The 22,355-nt window shown below is 40.9% G+C and overlaps 1 protein-coding gene across 6 annotated transcripts in view; it reads right to left on the reverse strand.

Moving 5' to 3' along the window:
* The window catches only part of stxbp6 (syntaxin binding protein 6 (amisyn)), a 51,711-nt gene that overhangs the window by 19,630 nt on the left and 9,726 nt on the right, over positions 1-22,355 (reverse strand). The gene's annotated exons all lie outside the window — the stretch shown is intronic.

Here is a 22,355-nt window from a genome sequence, read left to right on the forward strand (position 1 = left end):
AAAAACACAAAAAAAATCTTTGAAGAGAGTCTATTTGACCCCCCAAATAATGGGAGTTACAAAAAGAATTGATTCATTCATCATTAATTCCAGGAAGTTCAGCATGCCAATCCCTTGTTAAATGAGAAAGTTGCAGTAGCCTTACTTGGAAAATATGTTTATGCTACATGCCAAAACTCTGGAAAGTGTTTCATGTGAGAAAAAGTCATGATAAAGTGTCCAGTTGTCATCACACAGTAAACATGGAATAAACAGGGCTATTTCAAAACAAGGTACGGTACATTCCTGGACACTTACGCTTGCTTTCATGATGATCTAAACTGAATTCCTGGAAGCAAAGATATTTAAACCTGGGTCATATACAACAAGGCAGACAGTTGAATGCTGAATGCCTTCAATAATTTATATAAAATAGCACAAATTGTTTGATAAAGATTATATCAAAATTACTAATGATTACATGAAATTATTGCACTACTTTATGTCACAGATTTCAGTTGTAACTCAATACCTCGAGCCCCTTGAAAGTGAAAACATATGATGTCTCAAAACATTACATTTCAGGCCTATCTCCAGACCTTATTTCCTTCACCCAGCTGTTCTACTTTAAACAAGGTCCATTGGAGGTTGTCTCTGTGACTAATATGAAGGACTTGACCAGGATTAGGATTGCGCAATTACGCTACAAAAAGATCCAGGAACGGCATAAAATTTGAGGACACCTTTAAGAAAACAATGACAATTGGAACACAGCAGTGTTTTGCAAAGGAACAATGAAGCTTTACCTTTTGACCTCACAAAATACTAGCTTATGGCACCTAGCTAGTCAGCAGCTAGTGCGAGAAGCTAACGTAACCCTCGACCGACCGACCTTCACTCAGCACAAAAAGATGGTTTCAAACACTGGCAGGCAGTCACAGAAGCTCCAAATCAAAGTCGTTGATGCACAAGTTGGCAGCTAGCCAGTGAGTGGTTAGCCATCGGCGGCTAGTGCAGGAAGCTAATGTAACAGTCTACATCTTCACTCAGCATTCCTTTGTGTCAAACATCATAAACAGATGGGCTTTGATGCAAAAAACCAGGCAGAAAATATTCAAATCAAAGTTATTTGCTCACAAGAAGTTACCAGCTAGCCAGTCAGCAGCTAGCACAGGAAGCTAATGTAGCAGTCTATAATCTTCACCAAGTGTTCCTTTTGCAGGAAGCTCATGTCTTCATCTTTACTCAGTGTTCCTTCTTGTTAATAATCACAGACAGACTCAAAGGCATAACACCAGACACAGAATATTCATATCAAAGTAACCCAAAACGTTAGCAGCTAGGCACTCAGCAGCTAGCCTGTCAGTCAGCAGCTAGCCAAATAGCCGGTAGCACAAAAGCTAATGTAGCAGTCTACACCTTCACTCAGCGTTCCTTTTTTGTCAAACATCACAAATGGATGAACTCAAACTTAGGATATCAGGCACACAATACATAATGTATTCAAATCAAAATAATTTTGTTCGCAAAAAGTTGCCAGTAGTGCAAGAAGGTAGTGTAGCAGTCAGTTGACATCTTCATTCAGTGCTCTGTCTTGTCAAACAGCACAAACAAATGGACTCAAATGCCCGTCAAAAAAGATTCAGTTCAATGTTTGTTCACAAAAAGATAGTCAATAATTGGTTCTGGCTGAGTCCCATCAACTGAACTAGAATGGGAATAAAATCAAGCTGTAGAAGGTTAGCAAAATAAAACCAGAAACAGTGCTATAAGCATGGCTTAACAGATTTCTTTCCCCGAAAAATAAGAGAACTTCAAATTTTACAAGCCTTTGACCTCTGAGGAATCACTGTATACTGATGCAAGGTAATGTGTCCTGACACACAGCTATGAAGCAGCTGACTGATATTAAATCATCCATTCTTTCACAGCAATCCGCATCCCCAACCATCCGTTTTTCATCAAATTTCAAAGAACAGCGTGAATTTTGGACTTGACTCCGAAACATTTTGAGGCCGATGGTGATTGATGCGCAACGTCACTGAATTGGCGAACAACATTCATCAATCGTCTCGTCAACTGACAGGCTCACTCCTCAGGCAGTATATCGCGTCAAGGTTGGGCAGACGCCCGATGGAGCCGTACGTTGATATTTAATAAAAACACGCCCCCGTGCATAATGGCACCATTAAATGTGCTCCGTAGGGGAGGGGAGTTATTGGATTACACAGTCGTTCATCTAAAGGTTTATTTCCTCTGCAGATCACTCGGGGGACATCACCTAGCAGACGACAAGATGAGCATTCTGAGGGTTTTAAATGGCAAAGTGACCATGGAGCACAATCCATTCTGGAATAAGACTGTTCCCATTTCTTATTTCTTATACTTTAATCATAGAAATTATCTGATAAACCCTTATTAGCTGCTCTACATGAAATGCTTTAAGTAACATTTTATGTTATTAAATGTCTTACAAAAAAGTTAATGCGTTAAAATGAAACACAAAAGCAGGTTCTAAACTTTAGGGGGTTACTAATTGCAAGGCAAATCACTGAGAATAAATTTTCACTTTTTAACATTTGTAGCGGCCGTACAAGTGTAAACATTCGTTATCTGCTGTGCAAGTAAAACAAAAGCATGTACAAACATGCAGAGGGAGACAACTGTGAGAAGAGTTCCATCCATCCTTTTTCTTCTACTTACTTGTGGTTGGGTTGCAGGGACAGCAGCTTAAACTGGGAAGCCTAGATGCCCTTCCTCCCTGCTCCTTGCTCCATGTTTTCTGGGGGGGATCGCGAGGTGTTCCCAGGCCTAGCCGACAGTCTCTTCAGTGTGCCCTGGGTCGTCCCCGGGGATTCTTCCCGGTGGGACACGAAGAGGTCCGTCGCTATTTGCAAACACCTTCTGTGGCAGGCCCAGAACGAGCACAGGTTTCCGCGTTTGGCCAAGTTGTGCACACTGAGCAAGAGGACCTTTTCTCTGGCTGGAGCTACCATCACACGACAGCAGACGAGCGTTCACCCAACACGTCGATGATCTTCCCTTCTTGCACGCGACGCATGATAAATAAACAATTCATGGTCCATTGTCAGTGAATATAGATTATTGCAATTCCCTCGTGATTTTTTTAAATGACTGAAAATACACCAGTGAGTTATTAGCGAGTAGTCAACATCGACTTCTCTGAAGTCTTGCAACCCCTACACTACGGCGCTTTCCAAATTCCATTCACATTCGGGTTATACCGCTGCCATAGGAACAAGCGCCGGCCTAAACCGAGGACCCCTGTAAAGATTTTCTAACCCAGTAGACCTGCTTTCATATCAGAGTTAAGCATACGACCTTTTTAGAATTTGGTGTAGGAAGTGGGATGGTTAGTTGTTAGGCCATCCATGGTGTTAGTTGTCCAGTTGGAAGGACACTTGCACCGGGTGAGTCCAATGTCGCTCAGGCACTTGAACAGTATTCATACGATTCAAACTCTGTATGAATCCTTGTGTGTTCCGTGACAGCGCAACTTCACGTTGGTACCAATCAAAGTTTAAAGGTTAGACAGGATGTGGACCGGCACCACGGCATCTATCTCCCTTCAGGAGACGATATCACCGAACAGCCTGGAAACAGCACACTGCTGGGCCTCCGCCTTCCTGTGTCAGACGATGGGTGGGCTCCGCTCTGGTATTTCACAGTAAGGGCATGGATAAGTCCCCCACATCAAGTATCCCTGATATCTGTTTAGCCAAGAACACACACTAACGTTTAGAAAGGTTTTGCTTGATAAATTGAGTAATTTATGCTGGAATAAAAAGCAGGCCTGTTCTTTTTGTAGTCTCGGGCGTATGTTGTAGGTAATGATTGAGCTTATCTCATTTTAGTCTTTTTTTGTCCAACTTGTTCTTCCTGTCGCACAAAGGCAAAGGAAGAATGATATCATAGATTAATATCACTCGCACAACTCCCAGCTGCTTTCCTGCTGCAGAGAGAGACCAGATGGGAAAAGCACTAACACGGAGAACAAATGTAACTTTTCCTGTGTGTGTGCGTGCGTGTGTGTGTGTGAGAGTGATCAGTCTTGACAGAGGAGGCAATTTGTGCCCTCTAATGACACCATTTGATGAATGCATACAGGGAAGGGTGACATGACTGCGGGGGACGCACTTTTTCTGGTGTGCTCTCACTCTTTCAATTCATACAGTGATTACCTTAACTTCTTTTGATTCATTAGCCGTTGGCGGGTTCTCAACATTAGACATGTTCCGGGACACTTTTTTGGAGATAAGCATCCTGCATGGACTGCTCTGTGTGGTAATCATCCTTTAAGCAATGTTTCAGATATTATCTAGATGTTTCTTTATACCATCAAATCATTTGTCAGTTACACTGCACATTGTTATGAATTACTGTTAATATTAAGCTGAACAGCATATTTCTCAATTTTCCTGCTGCTTTTTTCAATACAACACATCTGCATACTCAAATTTTTCCTGAAATTAATCAGAATCGTCTGATGAACTGTGTTGCATGTGTATAATTGTTTGCCCAGAAAACTCTAGCTTCATGGTCATTCTCATGATAAATATTAAATGAAGCAAACTTTGTCTTTTTTTTTGTTTTTTAACCTCCTGCAACTTGGAAGAATTAAGGATAAAAAGCAAGATGAGAATACAGCGGAATTCCACGAAAGTTGTTAAATTTAAAGACGCACAAAAAATTTCTTAGATAAGTACAGTATGTACGTAAGTCACGTGAAACCTCAGCAGATATGTCCTGACCTGTCCTATTCTCTACCTCAGGGGTGTCAAACTCATTTTTGCTGCGGGCCACATCGTAGTTATGGTTTCCCTCGCAGGGCCGTCACGAGCGTGAACACATATACAGCAAATGTACAATTGCCTCATGTTATTACATTTACACAAAAAACCAAAAAAACAAAAAAAAAGACAAACTAAATCGATGAATAACTATATTTGAAACCAGAAGCCAGTAATAAGTTGTTAATTCAGTTAATTTTGAAATGGGGATTGGTATCAAATGTGTTTGCAATCAACATTACATAAAAGGGAAGACGATTTGCAATGTTGTTATTTTAGCAAGAAACATGAAGTTGATACACTTGATTTGCTTTCGCGGGCCACATAAATTGATGTGACGGGCCGGATGTGGCCCCCGGGCCTTGAGTTTGACCCATGTGCTCTACCTCATTTTATCCCTTCCTCACATGTAATACAACTGTCCCGGATAGAGCCCGACTCCAATCTAACGTCTAATATTGGTTCGATATCAGCAAAAAAAAAAACAAATATCAGATTATACTGGACTGCATCTAAAATCTCCAATATAGGCACTCCCATACAAGCAGTCCATTCCAGATCCCGCTTCAGCTCTTCTACCCAGCATGCCAAGCCCACGTGATCACAACAACAGCGTGTGCTAAGGCTATGGCTGTATTAGCTTGTGACAATTAGATATTTAGAACAAAATTATTCGCCTACGATGCCAAAAATAGTTAATATCCACAGCAAAATTATGATCATCCAGTGACTTCGGGTTCACAGCTCTGCCTATTAAGGCTGCCGCACACCAAGCGACTCAGCCGAACCCAACTGAATTATCGTGCAGTGTGCAGAGTTTGGAATTTAAAAATTTTCACATTTAAAATCATCCCTCACATCCTACCCACCCAACATTTCAATCCTACTAAATTAACTACATAACCCTATTCACCCAACCATAAATAAAAACCACATCCACAAAATCATCTTTCACAAATCAATTAATCATCACCTAATCAAACTCATCCACACCTTCACTTTCTTTATTCCAACTAATACCTCCATTTACCAAAATACATTTCCCCCCCTTAAATCACAAAATCCCAACCCACCCCACATATAACATAACCAACAACTAACACCTTACAATTTTTATATTATCCACACTAATCATTACCAACCTACATAACACCAACTAACCCTCACACCAAACCCATTATATACATAAAAAAAAAACAATCAAAAAATAATATAAATTTTATCATTTTATGTTTACCTAAAAATACACTTCAAAACTATATTTACTTATAAAACAAAACCCCTAACATACAAATCAACTCTAAAATTCAACACCCCAAAAAACCTCTTTTACATAATATCTATTCCCTTTCCTTCTCTCCCTTTTTAAATTATTGGAAACCTGCAAAATGTGTCTGGTGATGGCGAGGAAGCATATGGTGTTTTTGATTGCTTCGGCTTGGTCCACGGCAGGTAGCCACTCAGCCACCGCCAGTGTTTTCAACACAGACGAGGACTCCAGCTGCTCCTCCGGGTGACCTTCATTACCACAATTAATATGCATGCCACTCACACACTTAATATGCTATGCTGGGGTTAAGGCATGGGAAGAATGGAGATATGGCTGGCTAGTACTGTAGTATGGGGTGGGGGGGATGAACATATTAAAATACATTTGTTTTATCTAATTAAATCATGATGGTATTTCTGATTTTAACTGAATCACAAACTGAATTTCAAGATACAAAAAAATTTAGCATCAGCTGGCTCAACAGCTAGTGGCCTCAATTTTGTTTGTTATACCTACATGAATCGATCACATAGCCGAGGCCAAGCCAGATTAACAAAGAGACCATTAGCTGCCACTTTGCTCTGCTTCTCCAAACACAGCCATTCATCTACTTGCCCTGGGCAGAGCGACAGCGGGAACAAAACAGGCGGCCTAATTAGTTTGAGAGGTTACTAGTCAACAGAAAGATGTTAAAAGAAGACATGCCTCTCTTCCTATTGATGTGCTTGTATGATGGTAAAGATTTATTGGGGAAACTAATGAGGAGAGGTTTATGTGAATGTGTGATTACCCAATTGCTGGTTACAGTGTTGATAAACAGGGCAAAGACAACTATATGTCTGCGGTTGAGACTTGATAAACAAAGTGATACCAAGAAACCAAAAAATATGCCCGTAATGTTTGGTGAGGAAATTCAAATTTTGGTTCATGTTAAAAAATACACACCCGTACACACTATTGATTTATGTACAGTATATGCAACTGTGGTAAAAATACATGCTGGCAAAGATATAATCAGAAGAGGTTAAGTCCATGAATAACTGCTAACAGAACTCATCTCTGATTGAATCAGGTTAAAGACTGTCTGATTATTTTACTGTGCGCCAAAATTAGTGCAGGTTTGTTGCTGAGACTATGTGCTCATCTTTCGTGGAAGCATGACAATTTAATGCAGTAACTACTTAAAAGGATACAAGCAGCCGAAATGGGTTTCCTCCGCAGGGTGTCCGGGCTCTCCCTTAGAGATAGGGTGAGAAGCTCGGTCAGCCGGGAGTATCTCAGAGTAGCGCCGCTGCTCCTCTACATCGAGAGGAGCCAGATGAGGTGGCTGGGGCATCTGATTTGGATGCCTCCCGGACGCCTCCCCGGTGAGGTGTTCCGGGCACGTCCCACCGGGAGGAGACCCCTGGGACGACCCAGGACACGCTGGAGAGACTTAGTCTTTCGGCTGCCCTGGGAACGCCTCGGGATCCCCCCGGAAGAGCTGGATGAAGCTGCTGGGGAAAGGGAAGTCTGGGCGTCCCTGCTAAAGCGACTGCCCCCGTGACCCGACCTCGGATAAGTGGTAGAAAATGGATGGATGGATACTTGAAAGGGTGGGGAAAAATGCCATTTATGTAAGCCTACTGAACATGTATCTGTGAAATATTTGGCTAGGTTGACATTTGCCAGTTCAAACTTAGGTTGTTTTCCCTGCTCGGAGGGTGAAGCACTCCCAAGTCTGACCTGCTTATCCAAGGAGATGTCTCTTTCCGATAACCTGGTGAGATTCTGGCTTTGCCTCACCGCTGTTGCTAGATTTGTTGCTGGCCAGGAAAGACAAGCATAGTCCAGAGAGCCCATTTACTCTAATCTCACAACAGGCTGCTTTTATCTGATAAATGCAAAAGAAAAGTGATGAGGTGCAAGGATACGTAGCATAAGCGTCTGCCCGCAAGGTCCAATTACTCAAGCACATAGGATTCAGGCTGCCTGTTTGCATTATAGAAGATCTGCATCTAATTGTTGGATCGGACTACTTCCACCAATAGGCACACAAACACCTTCCCACCATTCAAACACTAAGTGCCATTCAAGCAAAAATAAATCAATTGATTTGCAAAATAATTTTAATGGTATTAATTAATTTCATTTCAGTGTCATATTTTGTATTCAGTTCTTGTAGAAGTTGAGTCATAGTGAAGGCCTGCATAAATTAATATATTCTCATTGATACAGCTCAATGAGTCAATGTGTAACAAACTTATTTTACAATCTGGATAGTGTTCTCAGCAATAGCGGAGGTCTGCCTCAATTAATTTTTCTCATAGTTGATCCGAATATAGTTGGCCACCAGTGATGCCGGTAACGCGTTACTCCCGAAATGTGGCCCGGTCACGCCATTAGTAATCTAACACGTTACTTTTTATATTAGAGTAGTCAGATTACAGTTACTTTGATTTAGCTGCCAATAGTTACTTTTTTGTTTCACGAGAACCAGAGTTTAACATCATTTTGCGCATACTATGCTATTTATGGTCAGGCAAGAGTCTTTAAAGAAGCGTACTGAGAATGGTGTGCTTGTTTCTCTTTAGGTGGCCCTTTGGCATGTCAAGTCTGCTCTAAGTTGCTCATTTAATGTGGCTTCAACTACACTCACATTGAAGTTATTTTTTCATGTTGATGACATCATTCTGTAACTTGTGTGGCATATATTACCAAGTAATGGGTACGGTTAAGCTAATGCTTTTTTTTTTTTATTGTGGATAAGTGATATTCCTGCCACTTGACAGCTGCTGAAAGTAACTAAAAAGTTACTTTTTTCTAATTTAGTTACTTTCAAAATCAAGTAATCCGTAAAGTAACTACGTTACTTTTAAGTTCAAGTAATCAGTAAAGTAAGTTATTTTTTCAAGGTAACTGTGGCAACACTGTTGGCCACACAGCATAACTGCCTAAGTAATTTTTAGCTTACTGTTACAATATCAATAGAATAAAGTCCAGTGTGCTTGCTACGACTTGTGTTCTTGTTTTCCTAAAATGTTCAAATATGACTTTAGGCAACTTTGCTATTAGGCTAAAGATATATATTTGACACAGAACAGTGACGCAATGTGTAACATACTTACTTCACGATCCTGAAAACGCAATTTAAAGTGATTTCCTGACAGTGTTCCTGTTTCTTGCTTTCAGAAATTCTAGTTGATGGCAAATGGGGTTTGTTTTGATTGACCCCAAGGAAGTCTGCCGAGCAACAAGTGGTCACATGGGAAGATTTGACAAAATTTCCTTGAGCAACCATATGAACAATGAATGAATTAAAATGTTTTAGGGATTAGGGAAACCGTAACGGTTGGGAGAATGTCTATCTAAATGCCTCTTAGCTAAAGATGCGTCTTCTTATGTCATCTTGACTTCTTTAACTAGTGCACTCCCTTTTATCTCGATTTCTTTGAGGTCCCCCACCCCCCAATTCCAACCTCCATTCCAAGAAAAAAAAATGCAGATCTTGTTTGTTCCATTTCAAGCACAAAGGACTATTATATGTACTTTCCAGAAAGGACTGCAAGAGGTTAGGACTCATGAGATGCCTGCTTCCTGTGATACTATCCACTCCTATCCTCCCCACCTCGCCCTCAGCCCAGTCCCAGCGGCGGAGCAGGTATTGTACTCTAATAAGTCAGATAAATCTTTCATGACAAATAGAAGCATCCAGGGAGTCGGCACAAGCAGATTTATGGGCTGCACCTGTAGATTAACGCGATGGGGGATGCTGCCAAAGTCATATCTGTCATGTCCATCCATAAAGTTACTGTGCTTTATTCACAAGGAATATGATCAGTGGCTGTTTTGGCTGCACAAGTAAGACTGCAAGCTTTCCCTTGTTAGGAGAATTTTTAGGGAATGTTTTATTTTTTTAAATTTCAACAGAATGTTTTTTAAAGTCATCTTTGCGTTACATTTAGTTAAATAAATGATAGGGACGGGCATTTGAAGAATCAAGGAAAATGTTTTGATCAGTTACTTGAATGCTCCCTTTAAACAGAGTGTTTCAAAAATTGGTTTTTGCTTTCCTTGTTGAATATTTTCTGCCATACACAAATCTCCTTTCCAGTTTGTGTATTTTTATGGAACTTCCTCAAACAATGCAGCACACACTGTTTAACTGTGTTTGAGCATATTCTAACACACAAAATAAAATGAATAAATATTTATGAAACTAGATTAATTGATATTATGGTATAAATTACCAGGAAAATGAATAATTCAACACATTAAAAGAACTCCCCTGCTTGAACAAAAACGAAAAAATTACCAAATGCCAAATCTAAGCTAATGTTCTTAACATTTGAATTCACAGGCTGAAACAAAAAATAAAGAGAGTAATGTTCTTCTTTTGCTTTCTGAGAAATATAAGCATATTTCATGAATCATAGCAGCATTAGCTACACTAGAAATATCATTCCATTCACTTTTCACCAGTCACATATAGACAGTATTTCAATACCTGAAGCTGTACATTTTAAGTCAAAACGTTCCTGTCCGAAACATCTTAAACCTTTCCCTGTTTACAGTTCGCACTATCAAAGCCCACATGAGCAACTAAATTCTTAGCCAAGGTCCCTAAAACTGCTATCATCAATACAATATCCTTGAAGCGTACATTTTTTCAGTTTGTGTTGCTCCAGCCAGAAACCTGAAACCTGGCGAGTAGGAAACCATCTCCAAGGGAAAAAAAAAAAAAAAAAAAAAAAAAAAAAAAAAAAAGAGAGGGTTTACCTAAGCTGGAGAAAAATGTTCAGCCAAGTCAGACATGTTCTTTGATGATACTTTTGAAAGGGCAGAAAAGAGGCCTGCGAAAGCAGCTCGCAAATGTCCGACTTGAACTGCAGCAATGGCCAATCATTGTGTCCAAAGTCTGTGGTTGAAAGAGTGCCGAGTGCATCCGAGAGAATCCAGAAACAATTGAACAGCAGGAATTAATGAACTCGAGGAACCGGGAAGGCGATGAGGACCAAGTCTCTAAATAATGCTCCACGAGCAATGAGCAGTAAAGTGTTACTTTGCGTTTGTTCAACTGATCCACCATTACTGCAGAACGACCATGGACTCCACACTTTCAAAGGACTTAGAACTTTTTAAATTGTCAGTCTGACAAAAATTTTCTGGACAAATACGCTGTGAATGTAGTACAAATTATGAACGTCTCTAATAATGCGTGACGTTGGCGTATTAGGTGGACTGCAGCAGACATCACTCGACTTCATTTTATCCAGCATGAAATTATTACCTCTGCATGACGTGTCCCCTTTTGCCACGTTTCTGTGTCAAGATAGTTGGAGAAGGTCTGCAGTAGTCATAAGGATGACCGAACTGTGGAGTGAAGTGTTGCTTGTGAGCCATTACTGGTTTTATCTTGGTCGGTTCCTACTTCCTGTTTATCTTCCCATTCTCTCTCTGGATTTAAAGTTTAAAGGTTGTAGTCTTTGCCGGAGCCAGTGTTGTCCAACTTTTGGTGAAGAAAGGACATTGCATTTGAGACCATCTGTTTGTGCTGTTTGACAAGATGGAGCACTGAGTGAAGACTGAAAATGTTACCTTCTCGCACTACCCTCTAGCTAGCTGCCATATATCTGTCACTTGTGAGCTATGCAAGTCCATCGATCCATGTTCTGCAGCACTTTTCCTCATTAGGGTGACAGGTGAGCTGGAGCCTATTTACACTCTCGTACACACCTTTGGATCGCAATTAACCTAACATTAGGGCTGGGCGATTGAAGGAGCACAAAAAACTTTAAGTCGCGAAAGCTGTGATCAGCTGTGTGCGTATTCACTCGATCAAACATGGCAGAAATGTGCATGACCACAGCCAATCAGAGTCGACCTCTTCCTGCTCCACTTCAGTTTGCAGGTTGTGGAAGTAAACACAAACCGAGTCACGTCAGTAAAGAGGAAACGTGAGTACATGTGGAGAGATCATGACAACTCCACATGGGACAGACTGAGGAGAGATTAGAATCCCAAACATACAATGAATGAAAAACACCATTGACCAGCTAATGAAAATTAGCATCGAACTCGCGGCACATATCTCTCAAAATAATGAATATTGGTATACTAACGCTGGATAAACAGATACAAACAAGCACTATAACAATACTCTCAGGCATATATTCTTCAAACTGTGAAAAAAGTTAAATTAGCAATATTCAATCATGACTTCTACTTTCTTTGGTACCTGGGTGTGTACCTCATTGTGGTCAACACACTGCCCCTCAGGTCAAAACGTGGACTGCAGGAACAGCGAATAAAATTATACCACAGGCGCATTGCTGTTCCCACCAAATGCTTTTCCCACTATATACTGACAGTAAAAAAAATACTGAATTGAATTGTTATTTTGTACTTTAAAGTATAATTTGTATTTATTATTTATTGTGGTCATTTTTTTATGGTTTTCTAATTTATTTTGAATTTAATCTATTCAAATGTAGAATATGCTTACAATGAGGTTAAGCAGTAGTTATGTTGCAATTTAAATATATATTTTTGGTTATTATTGGTTTTAGTGATATTTTTCAGGATTTTCTAATATAATTTACATTTATTTTATTCAATTGTAGTATATTCCCATGTTAAAAGTTACTTTATGTAACCCATTGACTAATAATAAACGGGTCGGTTTTCCTCATACCTACTGTTGCTGATTATTGTTCTCTGTTTGAGTAATATCAATTTTGCTTGAAGGCTGAGCAACTCGGAGGTCTTCTAGTATCATGGACAAATTAAGGTTCCTCGCCCCTGCAGTCTTCACATCACAGCTTTATTCTGTTCTGCTATTCGTTGCTTCTCTTCACAATGTACAGATGAGAGGAAGAATTTTGAGGGCAAACCTTGTGGAAACAAGACAAAAAGATGACTTTTTCCAGGTACGTGGGGATTTGGGTTGTCACGTCCGAGCCAATACATATGGTCAGAGTACACATGATCAAAACCATGTGCCGGTGTGGTCATCTCAAATAATTACCTCCGTTTCTTTCCACCGGGTGCCATCAACACAACACGTTGGTTCAAGAGTTCATCCCGGCTAGGAGGCCAGAAACGCAACCTGTTCACTGTCAACGCAGAGGACCACGCCTAGCGCTGTGGTAATAACAACCCCGGCGAGCGTGGGGACGGCATCAGGTTGGAAGGCTCCTCGCACATCCACTACAAATTCAGATCTCTTGTATTGCAAGGTTATCCGTCTCTTGCCTTAAACCAGCTGCTGTTCGCTCCTTTTATCTAAATATAATCGATGAGGTACAGAGTGATATGAGAGCAAAGTTTGTTTTTGCATTCATCTGCTGGGAGTGGACGCTTACTCTGTCCACGCTGGAAGCACAATTTGGAGGGATAGTTGAACTGATTGAGATTTCTGCAGCTCGCGTACCGTGGCACATCCTGTGGACATGTTTGAATCCTCCAGGCAAGGAACAAGACCAAATTTCTTTCCTCGACTTTACAATACAGTTTATCCTATTCACACCCAAAGATTGTTATGGTCACTCATTCCATTTTCATCCAATATCGTAACTAATATTGAGAACCTGAAAGATCTTAGGCAGACTGGACTAAGGGTGGCAATTTTGACAAAATGTATCTTATCAGTAGATTTGAGAGATTGCACGATAACTATCGGGACCAACAATTATCAACCGATATTAGGGAATAAACGTCACACTGATGGGTCCGATATCGAAAAAACTGGACCGATAACGAGAGCCGGCTCAATCGGTGGGGGGTTGGTCGCCAGGGGGTGCCGTTGTATTGGCTTGTGACAGTCATGGACATTTTAACCAAAATTATTTGCCTAAGATATAATTGTCAATATCCAAAGTAAATTCGCATATGATCGCCACTGAAACTGCGGCCATCCAGTGACTGAGTTTGTAACTATACACACATCACACGAAACTTGTGAGACTTTGGTACCCTCGGAGCGCCGCGCTCGGCAAGACCCCGTGGCCTACGAAGGAGCGGACTCACGTAGCAGCGTAAACCGACAGAGGAGCAAATGGAGGCATCGTGGAAATGTTGTTGTCAAGGCGGATTTACAACTAAGCGAAAAGGTGACCCCTACCGAGTGCCGTTCCTATCCATCTTTCTCTTCAGAGTTCACTGAGTGGATAATAAATTAGATCATCTACAAATGGAATTTATATCAAAACACACAACAGACCTCCTCGTTTGTGGAGGCCAGCGCGAGTACGCATTCACTAATGATGTGCGTCGGGTGGTGTTGCTCGGCACCAACACCCCCCCCCCCCCCCTTTGCCCAGCCACGAATCACAATGTCTTTGAGTACACATTGTTAGTGAGACAGACAAAAAAAAGAAAAACAATTAAAAATTATTATTATTATTTATTTTTTTTTTTTAAGTTTTACAAAATCTCTGCCTCTTCTTGCTCTCTTACGTTCTCTCTCTTCCAGTAGACCTCAGTGCTACTTGCATGAAGCGGAACAACACGGTAGTACACTGAAGGCATGCAAATATAAATTCGGACTTGCCTGTAAATTATACTGTAAAAAGTTATTTTAAAAAAAACACTGCTTAAAAATTTGCGACATAGAAGGGGCGCAACCGATGAACAGTGATACAGCGGGGTAACGCTTTTGAAGGATCGCCTCCAAACCACAAATAACTTTGCGATGTCAAATCTCTATCGTAGCTGTGTCTCTTTCTACACATGCTAGATAGTCCCTGACCCAAGTTCTATACTCTTACAGCTGACATAGGGAAGAGGCACATGAACAAAAAGCTTTAAAAAGCAGATGAACGGTTGCATTGTGGGATTATGGAGAAAATGACAGGGTGCTCCGTGAAGCAAAGTCTGCCTCGGAAGTGGCTGATCAAAATAGACGATGAGGAGTTGGATCTAAAACAGAAACGCGGACCTGTCAGGGCTCAGACGGATTGCAAACGCACAAACCTACTGTATATTCACGTCGAGATTTAAGTCTGCACTACAACATTTGTACCCACCCCCTACGCACATATTGTATACATTTCAGTCCACCTGCGCTAATCCATCCCAAGTCACCAGTTTCAAATCCATCACTGAACTCCTTGCAGATCGCCCTCAGATTTTCTTCTTATCCTCTGCCCACTTGAGGTCTAGTCAAATCACAGAGACCTTTCCCAAGCCCCGAAAGACCCTCAAAGGTGGTAAGATCAGGGGACTAAAGAGGAAGAGTAGGTTTTCACAATGGGTGGGGATGAAAGTGTGACTTCTGTTCGTGTTTTGTGAAGTATCTGAACTGTAGCAAGAGGCTAATTAGTACGACTAAAGACTTGCCGTGATAGGGGCAGAGGTATGCAGTATGCACACACAAACGGAATGTGGTATTAGTCCAGTGTGAGTGGGCTGTTTGTGAATGCTGGCATCAATCGCAGGCGATACTCGGGCCCTGCAAGAACCACAAGGCGGCAACATTCTTCAGAACACAGGCCGCCCACACACCCACGTTTGGCGTAGCCTCATTAACAAACATTGGTCCAAACTCCCCAAGATCTTAGGTTATATCTCTTGGCCACAGGATAGAATCTTTCCGTGCAGTCCTTTTATAGTCCCGTTTTATTTGCCTTGGCATGTGTGTAGTTTGTATGATCTCCCTGTCCTTGCATTGGTTTTCTATAGGTACTCCAGCATCCTCCATTCCAAAAATTCTAAATTCTCTATATATGTGAATGTGAAAGGTCATTTGTCTTTGTGTGACCTGTGATTAACTTACGACCAATAGAGGGTGTACCACATTGCTCACCCAAAGTCAGCCAGCTCACCCATGACCCTTATGAGGACAAGCACTATAGAAAATGGATGGATGGATGGATGGATACTTTTGTTTCATCTGTCTGACCAGCTCCTCCAAATGAAATTTGGGAGGGTGCCGGACAACGAACTTGATGCGAATATGCTGGGTTTGGAGGAAATGCGTCCAAACATTTATTTCAACAGGGGACACCTATGAATCTCTTGCCAAGACAAGGTGTTCAGTCAATAGAGTTGAATCATCAAAGTTTGCTGCAATGCTCAGCCCACATGGTACGAAGAGAACATAATATTTCTGTCCATCCATGGGCTTCTTAAACATGGTTTAAATTTGGTAGCAATTCTATAAAATCTCTAGGAGTAGTTTGTTTTTGATGGACCACCAGAAATGGCCAAAATTCGCCTAGAATGGCCACTTCAAGCAATAATAGCTTTTTAGGTATTGGTTTTTGAGACTTTTTTGTCGGGGTCTACACATGATAGATTTTGTGCCCTAAGTGACACTGGCTTTGGGGGCTGAATTCCTCAAAAAAATATCAGGGCGAGCTACCAAGTCTGAACCAGATTGAACACATTTTGTCCAGCTCTTTCGTATGGAAAATCCCTCAAAATGAGGTTTTATTGAGCCAAACAATTATGACAAAATAAGCAATTTTAGGAGTGCATTCACCTGTGCTTGGTCCCCAAACTATGGAAATTAGATTCTAATTCATGCCTATTCCAAGAGCCTAGAAACAAATTAATACAAAAATTGCTTTATTCTGCAAAATATGCATTATTTTCCATTTTCTCATAGTTGGAAGGTTGGGGTAACCTTGATGAGCACACCTAAAAATAAATGCATAACTAATACATAGGTAGAATGCAGAAAGTCAGACTAAGGTCTTTTTGAAGCAAATAAACAGGCATATAACTTATCTGGCCTATAGAGCTTGATTTACCAGTGAGCTACTCAAGCCTCCCACCCCATCAATCTCACAAGGTAATCAATAGCTCCAGGGCAGCGAGCCGATGATGAAAACAGCAAGAGAGGGATTGAAATGTAGAAGCCGGAAGGGTATGTGCAGATTTTATTTACCAGGTGGCCTGAAGCAAAAACACTAACACCAAGCTCAGCTCCTGAAGGAGATTATCGAGAATGGAAATGTTTTTATTTGCGAAATAAAGTGGGGAGCTCTATGGGCCATCTGGTCTGGAACGAGTACCCATGATGGTCGATCGAGTAATGCCAAGGTAGCTGCACTTAAATCCATCGTAAACTGGTAACATCAAATCGTATACCTGCGTTTTGCGTGCATGCGGGTTGTATCAGGTGTTCAGTTAATGTAAGCAGTGATAGCGGATATGGTTTTCTTAAAATACATAGACTGTCAGATATAGGCATTATACCTGTCACGTGAATCCAACCCAAATGCGGTTGAATGTTACCAAACAAACGAGGAAGCGGTTCCCATGCATGTGGGTGCGTATGGGACAGCCTACACTTGAAATTACACATGCAAACAAACCACCTTAAAAATATGCCCGCATAACCACGTCAGCTGGAATACTCTCCCAAGAATACTCCTACATGCATCCCACACATAGAGCATAAACACACCAGGCCTGTGTTGTAACAGATTACGGATGGGCTTGTTCATAAAATAGAGTGGCATGGGCACTCTGGGGGAAAAAAAAACAACTCTCTCTCTCTCAGAGAGAGAAGTTGGAATCAAAAGGAATGGGGATATGAGTTCAGGAGTGAATGTGGCGCGATTGGTAGTCACTGATTAATCACATGACAATGTGCAATTCGTTCTGCACAGCTCATCTGCGACTTCAGGAAACGTTTGGTTGAGGTTATTGCTGCCAAAGGAGGGTCAACCGTTCATTAAATCCAAGGGTTCACTTCCTTTTTCCCTACTGTCCTGTGAATGTTTGCGTTATTTATTAAAATGTGAAAACATAATTGTTTGTGTGGTAATAGTTTAAGCAGACTTTCAGCTTACACGTTTGATTTACAAGATCAAACTACATTTGAAATTTAAGAAATTACAACTGTACATTAGCCACACTCTTGGAACATTATGCCTTGGAATGTAATATTTTCATTTGGAAAGTATGCTTGCTCACAAGTTTTTGTCATCTAAACGTGTCTTTGTCGGTTCAGCTTTGGACCGACTAGAAAGGCAGTTCGAGATTGCAACCGTGTAGCTTGTCCGAGTGGTTTTGCCGTAAACATTTGCTACCGGTTCATCTGAAAACATTGTAGTGCGCCAAAAATCATGGTCCAGTGTGTACTTTGATTTTTTTAAGTCACGGTTACATTCACATTTGATACAGTAAGGGAATAAGAAGCAAAACATAAAACTGCCCCTCTTTTGTGGAAACAGGATCTGATTTTTAAATAGACATTTAAAATGAAACAAAAACGGAAAACTGCTACCAGTAAACTCTGCCAAAAGCATATCACGCACCATGACGTCCGTTATCCAGAGGCTGAGCTGTGTGTATTTGTTTACAGAGCGGACATGCTGCCAGAATGTAAGGCAGTTGCACATCCTGTCCCTTTTTTTCCAAAAATGTTCACTGTGGGAACTCTGTATGCCTCTGGAACACGCAATATTACATCCAGAAGAACCAAAAAAAAAAACATGTACACACACTCACCGTTACTCCCCAAACTCATCTTTCTTTGTTTGACAGTCGGAAAAACTGTTTGAAACAGTGTCACCTACAGGGCTCAAGTGAAACAGTTACGAACGTCGTTTGTCTCAATGTAAGCACTTCAATCGTTAGTTTTGACTTTCCGTCGCACGCGATTAACTCGTGGAGTGTGAATCTGATAACAGCACTTCTGAAACCATACAGTGGAGAGAGATGCTGTGAGAATCAATGTCTGGTCCATGCCGGTGAAACATTCACTGGGTCTTATCATATTCGACAGGCCTCTCGTCTCTTTCTTGCCAAACATTCTGTGGGCGGCGCAACGTTTCAGCCCCGAGGTTCAGCCGTAAAGGCACCGCATGGAGCCCAGTGATCAAAGACGACGCTCGCTAACTGACTTGAACCATGTTGAGCTTCTGGCTCGGCTCCAGCAAACACTCCTATGTTGTTGTTGTTAGGGCGTTCAAACAATTATGCGCGAGACTACTTGGCCATATCATTGCTGCACTCGCTAGCGAGATTCTAGGTATGGTTTTGGCCCCTATTTGGAAAACAGCACACTAAAAAGGATAATGGATTGAATCATTTAATTAGAGCACAGCAATAATGTTGTTCTAAGGCTGAAATGCAAGGTCACTGTGAGGCCAAACAACAGTAAGCTCAGTGAGGACACTCAGTCTTATTTTCAAGGAGCCACACAGAACAAGAGGCCCTGCTCTCCAAGTGGAAGCAAGCCAGACCTTTTTTATCATTGCGCTGCTTCCAACATTGGAGGAATGGCCAGAGCTTGAATAAAAAGCTGAGAAACATCAAATTGACTGCATAACCAATGAAAATTTTGACATAATATAATAAGACTGTTTGTGTCCTCCTGCATGTACTGGTATTTCTTCAGGATTTATAAAGTATCTATCCATTTATCTATCCAGCCATCTATTGTTAAAAAGTCTGTAGCTAAATGACTGATGAAAACATGTTATATAACATGTTTTTACCAGGAACCTCCATTGGCCAACAGATCTGTCCATCAAAAACTGTATTCAGCTTCAAACCACACCTACCGCAGTTACTTGTTTTGAAGATGACGAAAGACTGAAGAAGACGATTGCAGATACTTGGTTTTAAAAAAGAAACAACAACCGAGTCATTGTGAACTATCAAGGAAATGCTATGATGGTATTTTACTTCGCTACCCATTTTTACTAGATCAATAAAAAGTTTCCATACACTTACAAATTAAAAACAAAATCAAAAAAAACAACAACAAAAAAGTTATGAGTCTGCTACGTCAATTTTTTGCTTTGCAAGCCAAAATTTGAAACAGAGTTATGAGCTTGCTCACCAAACAAAACCTTGTAATAAAAGGTACCATTGGACTTTGTTTATATAATCCAGCGACTGAGTCATTGTAAACTATCACATTAATGCTAAAATCAGTTGTTTTACCTTGCTACCCATTGTTACAAGCTGAATAAATGGTTTTCGTGCTAGGAAGCGAGCATGTATACATTGTTGCTCGGACACAGTGAAAAGATTTCATAGCATTTGTGGTGCTAAACCTGTCTCACAACAGTCATTTGTGGTGTGAAATAGCGACATTTGAGAGCTATAAAACAATTTTTTTTTATTGCTACTGAAAACAATGTGACCTACATACACGCTTGTCATCGTAGACCGACGATAAACTCTGTTTTACAAGCTGAACCTCAAGTTATCCCTTTTTAAACTGCCACTTGGAATGAGGGACAGCTTTAATGGTGGTACTTGGTCGTGGCACTTTCCTGCATGTGGCTACCTCCACAGTCTGGCCCCTCACACTGTGGGCTTTCTTCAGCTGTGACATAGCACACATTACATAACTCAGCCACTGTATGACCAGAGGGCCTCAAATTTACACTACTGGAAGTCTCAGAGAGTCCCCGATCCACCTAGCACACACACTCTAATGTACAGTACAGTGCATGTGCATTGTCCTAGTGTTCACTCAACATGAACTACTGAATTATCCCTCTGTGTGGCTGTAGAGTGAATGCACATAATGACCTTAACTCATTCACTGCCAGCCTTCTCAGTTAACATGGATATTTGACTTCTAAAGCCGTCAATGGCAGTGAATGTGTTAAGGAATGCCACATGAAGTAGGCGGCTACACATAATGTTGTATGGTTACAATGTGCTTGCATGTATTCAAGAGTTGCAGCCGAGGCTACATATAGTGATGGAACATGATGTAAACACGCACAAATGCCAAGAATAATATATTTCACTATATTAACCCTGGTCCTTGTAGTGTTCAAACTTAACCAAAGGAACCACACACACACACAGAGTAATTACACCAGAGTTTGTTTAAACAGAAACAAAGCCGACCTGTTCACACTTGAGTGAAGAAAATTGCATATTTTTAATTTTATGACTACAGTAGTTTGTGCCTTTTGTTCCATGTAGCGGTCATACTGTAAGAGAACCAAACCACACCAGAATTCGTTTGGAGCGCACCAGGGTTTGGAAGGTAGCATTCACACTTGACTTGATCAGCGGTATCTGCCATTTTAACACTGGGCATTCACACTTGAACTGAAGCGAACTAAACGGCATCAGTGTTCACTTGAATTCACAGCAGAGATCGGTTTACAGTTAGTAACAGTAATAGTTCACACTTGAACCCAACAAACTGCACCATCATTTTACCAACTAGTTTGTGTCTTTGGTAGGTGCAGCGTTCACACTTGAAGTGAACCAAACCGCACCAGAGATCACTTGCAAGCAGACTGAGGCCAACTCCAAGTGTTTGTTGGGTGCACACCAGGGTACATAAGATAGCGTTCACGCTCGACCAAACGAACCACACTAGCAGCATACTCCCACTAATTATGACAAAGTGTAAACACAAATCCATGCCTTTTGCTTTTCTTTTAATGCTGGTTAATGTTTTTGGTCTGTGCAGTGTTCACATTTGAACTGAAGTGAACCGGACCGCACCAGAGTCCACTTGAAGGCAGACCAAGGCCACCTCTTTAATTGTTTGTTTGGTGTGCATCAATGTTCGTGTGTTAGCATTTACACCTGACCTAAACTGTACTACCAGAGAAAAATTACATCATAGTTCATTCTAACCGAAACAAAGGTGGGCCATGCAGCGTTCCAGCCAGGCTTCAAGCATTTTAGGTGATGAAATATTCCGACAATGAATGAATGATTGATTGATAGATCGATCGATCGATATCTGTATAATCTTGCGTAACTGTACGTCTCACAACTTGATGACTTGCTTAAAAACTGACTAATGACAGATTATGATTTTGATGGGAGCATAGTTCCTCTTTGATTACTAAATCAGACGATGATGACGTCAGACGCGACCATCTTCCTGCGATATGAGAAAACTATGGTAGTCAGAGTATAGTCCATGTTTAGTGAAGATAATACAACACGACGTACAAATGTATAAAAGAGAAGCTCAGACAAGTATTCTTACAATAACCACTGTGCATGCTGCTTTTTGCTTTATGGTTGTTGTTTCATTTTTCTGAGAAAATGCATGATCTTTTATCTTATCCATTTCTTCTAGATATGTACATAATTTCAACTCCATCACTTCTTTAGTGCACACCACGGTTCACATTTTGATCGCACATAACCAAAAAGATCACACTAGCAATCTCTCCATAGTTCATTTTCACCAAACCAAACCTACAGCACAGACACAGTCGCAAAGACCGCATAGTTCAATAATCTGCTGAAACACAAATTACCAGGCCCTTGTTGTTCCACCCATCAATGCTATGCATGAGAAAATTCAATTAACAGGCAATTAAAAAAAAAGGAAACCAAAAAGACCTAAACCTCAATTTGTA

This window comes from Phyllopteryx taeniolatus, chromosome 13, assembly GCF_024500385.1.
Source record: "Phyllopteryx taeniolatus isolate TA_2022b chromosome 13, UOR_Ptae_1.2, whole genome shotgun sequence".
In the NCBI taxonomy this organism is placed as follows: domain Eukaryota; kingdom Metazoa; phylum Chordata; class Actinopteri; order Syngnathiformes; family Syngnathidae; genus Phyllopteryx; species Phyllopteryx taeniolatus.